We start from the raw sequence: 6,854 nt of genomic DNA, 5'->3' as shown, positions 1-6,854 counted from the left end.
TTTTCTTTTTTTTTTTTTTTTTAACTTAAATCAGTTTTACGAATTTCCAACATAGACAACTCATAAAAAGCAGCCAAGCACAGGACACAGAACTGCAGCAAACAGCATTCTTATGGGTAACTGATGGACACTAGAACTTCCACCCTTCTTTGAGACACCTGTGCTCACTGGTGACCTCTGCTTGCAAGTCCTCCTGCAAAGCACACCTGGGAGGTGGAGGTTGCAGCGAGCCGAGATCACACCACTGCACTTCAGCCTGGGCGACAAGAGCAAGACTTCATCTCAATAAAAGTAAAAATAATAAAAATGAAAATAAAGAAAATACGTTTTTCAGGAAGTGACGATTGAGCAGACACCGGAGGAGATGAGGACTCCAGGAAGGGTCTACACAGTTCCCGGGGTGGGGGAGCCCACAACCTCTGGTGCCTCCCTGGTCTTCTCCCTTCAGTCCCTCATGGCCTCCAGGTAAAGTGGAAAAGCTGCAGAGCCCCACTGCATGTCACTCAGAGTCAGAACAGCCATGGGCCACCCAACTCCTGTAAACCCAGCTGTGCCAGGGGCTGACGCCAGCCCTTAGGGAGGTCCTAGCTGCCAATTCCCTCCCAGCCTTGAGCCACACACAGCCTCCCTGGCTGAGCACACATGAAGCTGTGGGCTCACGTTCATTCAACACCAGACTCATACTCCTGGTGGTGAGGTGCTATATTGATGGGCTTCTGACACATAGTTGCTCCCCCACCTTTCCGGATGGCCTATTGGTGACCCACCAGAGCCCCTAGCCCTCCTGTCCCCCGTCCTCCCCTCACCTCCATCCCAGCCTCCTCTGCAGTGGACCTCATGAATTCCTTAAGCATGCCTGGTCGTCGGGCCTCCAGTGGGGCTACTGGCCTCTCTGATGTTGCTTTCTCTCCCGTGGGAGAGGCCAGCAATGCAGGAGACACCTTTCTCGCCTTCATCCATAATACACAAATGGTAGGCAGGGCTTGCCAGACACTCTAGAAAAACCAGAACCACCAAAACAAAAGGCCAAGGTTAACAGGCAATCAAAGTAAGAGGAGAGAATCTTTTAAAAATTCTGAGTATCCTCACAGACCTTTAAGAAGTGGCTGCGTTCACAGAACAACATCTTCTGAGAAAAAGGAGCAATCTGAGGATTAGAGAGTTTGTTCAACTTTTTAAAAAGTTGTGAAATGCAATCTATTTACAGATGAAAGGCATAAAACAGTTGTGCTACTCAACAAATGATTGCAATAAAAACCCCCCTGGGAACCACCACCCAGGACCAGAAATAGGTTACTGTGACCCTCAAAGTCCTGATTGCCTCTGCCCAGTCCTACCCCAAGTTGAATAAAGTGGCTGGAAACATAAAACAAGGAATTCTGCCAGAGTGCAGAGAAAGAAACATAAAGACATGGAAAACATGAACAGATGTTGAGAGACCAAGAGAAGCAATTAGAGGCCCAATTTCCCCCGAACTGGAGAAGAATGGAACAGAGAGAGCAAGGGGGAGAAATAATCTGTAAGAAGAGAAGAAGAGATTAAGAAACAGTTAAAACATGGGTCTTCAGACTGAAAGGCTTTCCAAGCACTCTGAGCATTGTGGGAAAACTGAGGGAAAAACACATCAGAAAAATGTTCATGAAATTTTAGAATGCCAGCGACAAATAGAAGTCTCTACAATTTTCCAGGGGCAAGGGAAAGGAAGTTGAGAGTTACCTATGAAGACATAAAAATCAGAACCAGGCCAACACCAAGCTTTTCACAGGCAATGTGATTGTGAACCTCGAATTCTATACCTGGCCAAACTATATATGTGAGAGCAAAATAAGGACGTTCTTCTGACCCCCACAGCAGAGGTTCTTCCTCTGCTCAAATGTTACATCCCACAGTAGCCTTTTCTGTCACTGGCCCACAGAACTCTTGGTCTCCACACAGATTCTTCCAATTGATGACTTTATGTCTTTACTTCTTTGCTGCGTGTTTCTTCACTAAATGTAAGTGAAGAAACCGTCCTGTGAAGGCGGTCACTCTGCTTCTCTTGTTTCTGCTCTATCTGAAGAGATATGGCACATTCTCAACAAATGGTTGTTAAGTGAACAAACAGTGTTTTTGTTACGGGGGAACTCAGAACAGTGTGAACACAGAGGGAAATGTTTAGTGTCTTTCTCAACCTAGGCTGGATCACAATACAGACACAACACACTAAAACAAAAGCAAGCCAATAAGCAAAAACACCATCTTCTAAGCTATTATAGGGCAGAAGGACAATAAAAACCACAGTTACAGACACGCGATTGCAAACAATGGTAGTAGCAAAGGCACACATGATAACCTAAAGGATCAGCCAAACTTGTAGGTAAAGCAAGTTCATGAATGTTTTGCATATGTTTTAAGAACCTCAAAAAAAAATTTTTAAAAAAGAGGCTCTTGCTCTGTCACCCAGGCCGGAGTACAGTTGCCACAGTGATAGCTCACTGCGGCCTCGAACTCCTGAATGCAATTGATCCTCCCACCTCAGCCTTCTGAGTAGCTGGGACTACAGGTGCGCACCACCACACCTGGCTAATTTTTGTATTTTTTGTAGAGACAGGGTCTCACTATGTTGCCCAGGCTCATCTCAAACTCCTGGCCTCAAGCAATCCTGCTCCCTTGCCCTCCCAAAGTGCTGGGATAACAGGCATAAGCCACCACACCTGGTCTTTTCACCCATTTAAAGTGCGCAATTCAATGTATTTTTGTGTATTCATAGAGTTTCGTGGCCGTTATCACAATCTAATTTTAGAACGTTTCATTACCCCCAAAAGAAACCCCCAAGCCCATTAGCAAACACTCCCCATTCTCTCCCAGTGCCTGGCAACCACACATTTATTGTCTGTCTCTAGATTTGCCTGTTCTGGACATCTCATATAGACTGGATTGTACAATACACGATTTGTTGAAGGGGTGGCCTGCCCCTCCACACCTGTGGGCATTTCTCATCAGGTGTGATGAGAGACTGAGAAAAGAAATAAGAGACAGAGACAAAGTATAGAGGAAGAAAAGTGGGCCCAGGGGACCAGCGCTCAGCCCCAGGGGAAAAGTGCCAGCACCAGTCTGAGTTCTCTCAGTATTTATTGATCATTATTTCTACCATCTTGGAGAAGGGGATGTGGCAGGACAATAGGGCCCAATTTCCCCTATGGTGGGGAGAGGGTCAGCAGGAAATCATGTGTCCAAAGTCTCTGTGTCATTAATAAGTTTAAGGAAAGGTGCTGTGCCCTGATGTGCAGGTATACAAACATCTCCGTGCATCAAAGAGCAGTATTGCCGCCAGCACGTCTCACCTCCAGCCCTAGGGCGGTTTTCTCCCTCAACTGCAAAGAGGCCTTCCTCCTTCACTAATCCTCCTCAGCACAGACCCTCCCCTCCCACAAGGCCATATCTCAGGCTATCAGATGGGGAGAAACCTTGGACAATACCTGGCTTTCCTAGGTCCCTGCCGCTGCAGTATATTGTGTCCCTGGGTACTTGAGATTAGAGAATGGTGATGACTTTTAACCAGCAGACTGCCTTCAAGCACTTTTTTTAACAAAGCAGATCCTGCATAGCCCTGAATTCATTAAACCTTGAGTCAACACAGCACCTGTCTCTGCAAGCACAGGGTTGGGGCTAGGGTTACAGATTAACAGCATCTCAAGGCAGAAGAATTTCTCTTAGTACAGAACAAGACGGAGTCTCTTATGTCTACTTCTTTCTACATAGACACAGTAACAGTCTGATCTCTTTCTTTTCCCCACATTTGTGACTGGCTTCTTTCATTTAGCATCGTATTTTCAAGATCTCACTGTAGTATGTATCAGAACATTCCTTTTTTTTAGCGGGGGAGAGGGGGACGGAGTTTCGCTCTTGTTGCTCAAGCTGGAGTGCAATGGCGTGATCTCGGATCACTGCAACCTCTGCCTCCTGGGTTCAAGTGATTCTCCTGCCTCAGCCTCCTGAGTAGCTGGGACTACAGGCACCCGCCACCACGCCCAGCTAATTTTTGCATTTTTAATAGAGACAGGGTTTCACCATGTTGACCAGGATGGTCTTGATCTCTTGACCTTGTGATCTGCCCACCTTGGCCTCCCAAAGTGCTGGAATTACAGGTGTGAGACATTCCTTTTTATGTATGAATAATATTCCATTGCATGGATATACTACATTTTGTTTATTCATTTATCTGGTGATTGGCATTTGTGCTGCTTGTGCATTTTGGCTATTATGAACAATGCTGCTGTAAACATTCACCTACAATTTTTTTTTTTTTTGAGACAAAGTCTTGCTCTGTCACCCAGGCTGGAGTGCAGTGGCGCGATCTCGGCTCACTGTAAGCTCTGCCTCCCGGGTTCACGCCATTCTCCTGCCTCAGCCTCCCGAGTAGCTGGGACTACAGGCACCCAGCACCACGCCCAGCTAATTTTTTGTATTTTTTTAGTACAGACGAGGTTTCACCGTTTTAGCCAGGATGGTCTCAATCTCCTGACCTCATGATCTGCCCACTTTGGCCTCCTAAAGTGCTGGGATTTCAGGCATGAGCCACTGTGCCCAGCTGAGAAAACAGGTCTTAATTCAAAGTCACAAAGATTTACTCCTATAAACTCTTCTAAGAGTTTTATAGTCTTAGTTCTTACTAATGGGAAAATACTGAAAGCTTTTACTCTAAGATCAGGAGAAAGTTAAGAATGCCTACTTTTGCTACTTTTATTCAACACAGTACTGGAAGTTCTAGCCAGAGCAATTAGGCAACAAAAAGGAATGAAAGGTATGCAAATTGGAAAGAAACATAAAATTATCTGTCTGCAGGTGATATAACTGTGAATATAGAAAACCTTTACGATTCCACATACACATAAAAAACTGGTAGAACTAATAAATGAATTTAGAAAAGTTGCAGGATACAAAGTTAGCACACAAAAATCAGTTGCATTTCTTTACACTAACAATGAACAGTCTGAAAAGAAAATTAAGAAAACAATTTCATTTACAACAGCATCAAAAAGAATAAAATACTTAGAAATTAACTTAACCAAGAAAATGAAAGGCTTCTACAATGAAATCTATGAAATATTTCTGAAAAAAAGGAGACATAAATCCCGTGTTCATGGATTGGAAATCTTAATATTGTTAAGATGTCAATACTACCTAAAGATTCAGTGCAACCCCTATCAAAATCCCAATGTTTTTTTGAAACCCATTCTAAAATCTATATGGAATCTCAAGAAACCGCAAGTAGCCAAAACAATCCTGAAAAAGAACAAAGCTGAAGAACTCACACTTTCTGATGTCAAAATTAACTACAAAGCTACAGTAATTAAAACAGTGTGGTATTGGCATAAAGACAGATATATATATATATATATATATATATATATATATATATATATATATACCAATGAAATAGAATAGAGCCCAGAAATAAACTCTCACATGTATGGTCAAATGATTTTTGACAAGGGTGCCAATACCATTTAGTGGGGAAAAGACAATCTTTCAAAAATGGTGCTGGGAAAACTGGATAGCAACATGCAAAAGAATGAAATTGGATCCTTAGCAAGACCATATACAAAAACTAACCAAACTAAGGACCTAAAAGTAAAACCTGAAACTATAAGACTTATAGAATAATACACAGGGCAAAAGTTTTATGGCACTGGATTTGGCAACGATTTTTTTGGATATGACACCAAAAGTACAGGCAGCAAAAAACAAAACAAAGCAACAAACAAGTGGGACTTTCTAAAAATAAGAAAAGTGCATCTTAAGACATTACCAACGAAGTGAAAAGACAACCCACAGAATGGAAGAAAATATTTGTAAGTCCTATATCTGATAAGAGATTAATATCCAAAATATATAGAAAACTCTTAAAACTCAACAACAACCTGATTCAAAAATGGGCAAAGGACTTCTAGACATTTCTCCAGAGAAGATATACACATGGCCAATATGCCCATGAAAAGATATTCAACATCACTGAACATTAGGGAAATGCAAAATAAAACTACAAAATGACAATGAGATACTGCCTCATGCCCATTCAGATAGCTATTATAAAAACTAAACAAAATTAAACAAAATTTTTAAAGATAGCACATGTTGGTAAGATTGTGGAGAAATTAGAAAACTTGCACACTGTTGGTAGGAATATAAAATGGTTAAGCTGCTGTAGAAAACAGTATAGCAGTTTCTTCAAAAATTAAACAGAATTATATATGATCCAGCAATTCCACTTCTGAGGATGTATTAAAAAGAATTGAAAGCCAAGTCTCAAAGAGATATTTCTACACTTCTAAACCAACGAATATCTGAGACAGGTCTCAATCAATTTAGAAGCTGATTCGAAGTTAAGAAGTTAAATTGTCGCTTACTTGTTAACTTGTTTAGAAGTTAAGTTTTGTTTACAGTCTCTAGCCAGCTGTCCATGGAACCACAGTCAAGCCTCTTTGAATGCTGCCTGCTGGTGCCAGCCCTTGCTCTGTCCTTGCCGACAGGCTGCTCCCGGCCCCATGAGATCCCTGCCCAGGGGATAGGTTACCCTCATGTAATTAGTTGAACAAGGTGAGTTGGTGTTAAAAAGACAGGCATGGCTGGGCGCTGTGGCTCACGTCTGTAATCCTAGCACTTTGGGAGGCTGAGCGGGACAGATTGCCTGATCTCAGGAGTTTGAGACCAGCCTGGGCAACACGGTGAAATCCTGTCTCTATTAAAATACAAGAAATTAGCTGGGCGCAGCAGTATGTGCCTATAATCCCAGCTACTCGGGATGCTGAAGCAGGAGAATTGCTTGAACCCGGGAGGCGGAGGTTGCCATGAGCTGAGATCATGTCACTGCA

The 6,854-nt window shown here is 42.8% G+C and overlaps 1 long non-coding RNA gene across 1 annotated transcript; it reads right to left on the bottom strand.

The window, feature by feature from the left end:
• Nucleotides 1–6,438, bottom strand: LOC102126974 (uncharacterized). The gene is made up of 3 exons (XR_006697035.3): nt 6,390–6,438; nt 807–995; nt 1–256 (listed from the first exon to the last, which is right to left on the bottom strand). It is a non-coding gene; the product is annotated as an uncharacterized lncRNA (long non-coding RNA).
• Nucleotides 6,439–6,854: the final 416 nt, after the last annotated feature.

This window comes from Macaca fascicularis, chromosome 3, assembly GCF_037993035.2.
Source record: "Macaca fascicularis isolate 582-1 chromosome 3, T2T-MFA8v1.1".
In the NCBI taxonomy this organism is placed as follows: Eukaryota; Metazoa; Chordata; class Mammalia; order Primates; family Cercopithecidae; genus Macaca; species Macaca fascicularis.
Note: the sequence above shows the minus strand (reverse complement) of the source record. Positions and strands in the feature narration are given on the sequence as shown.